A 1,306-nucleotide genomic window follows, 5' to 3' on the forward strand; every position below is an offset into this window, starting at 1 on the left:
CTACAGGGTGCTTAGGATCTCACTACTAGATCAGATTTGTAGTGATCCACCTGTTTAGCCTCTCAAAATCTGGAATTACAGGCACGCACCACTATTCCCATTCTCACTTGCCATCTCAACCCCCAGGCCCTGAGCCTGCTTACAGGCACTTTAATCTGCTGAGCTGTTTGGCCAGCGTAGGGCCCTGAATTTAAATTTGACCTACTTAAAGGGTACTTAAAAAAACTGTCAGTGCTGTCTTATACAAAGCAATCGAAGAGAAATTTTGAGGTGTAATAGGCTTAAAGATTGAGGCACTCGTACATAATTAGATAATAGAAAAGACATGAGGAGTTTAAAAGTTGCCTCCATCATCTCTGGAATTGTACAGAACTAAATAACGTAGATGAGGCCCACAGATAAAATAACTCAGAATCCCTCAAGACCAAGATCATTACAAGAAACATACAATAGTGGGGAGGATGAAGAAATGTATAAAATCACAAGGTACAGATTGCAAAGTGGTCATTACAACATCATTGCGACAATGATTGCTTTCCAGTGGCTGGAAAAGAAATAATTGGTAAAGAAAACAATGTGTTGTGTTCTTAGAAACAGCTGAGGAAAGACAGGCTGCTGTGGTTTTCAGAAAGATGCATCATATTGTCTAAGATGCAACTGGGAAGCCAGAGAAAACTTACATTTATCAGACAGCTACATGAGCCAGACTCAGAGCTTGGCATTTGCACTAAGTTATCTTACCTGATTCTCACAACAAACCTTGTGGTAGATATTGTTGATCTCATTTTATAAAAGTAAGTAACAAGTTAAAGAGTTCTTCTTGTCTGCCAAGAAGAGCATTAAAGCATCAACAAAGATAATCTCCTGTAAGCTTCACAACGCTTCTATTAAACTAATGCCAGTGTTTACCTACCTACAAAGCAGAAACAAGGCTCTGGATGTTCTGGTCACCTATCTATCATTGTGCACACATTAACAGTGAACCTGGGATACCAAGAATGCTGGAAGAGCACATGCATTTCCCATGATACTGAATCAAAAGTTGTTAAATGAGAATGAACTGTAGAAAGTATATAGATGAGAAAACTGGTCTAGGAAATTTTTCTTATCTTTGAAAAGAGATGCACTAAAGAGAAGTCATGAACAGATCAATTTGCAAATAAAGAGGACCAAGAGATGGAGGGACGGGGTAGGGGAAGGAGGCATGAAAAGATTAAGATGTGTCATGCACATGTGCTAACAATGCACCTATAATGAATATATTAGTAATGTTTGCACCATGTACAGTGCAATTATACCAAAAAAA

This window comes from Octodon degus, unplaced genomic scaffold (genome assembly GCF_000260255.1).
Source record: "Octodon degus isolate 3935 unplaced genomic scaffold, OctDeg1.0 scaffold00020, whole genome shotgun sequence".
NCBI classification, from domain to species: domain Eukaryota; kingdom Metazoa; phylum Chordata; class Mammalia; order Rodentia; family Octodontidae; genus Octodon; species Octodon degus.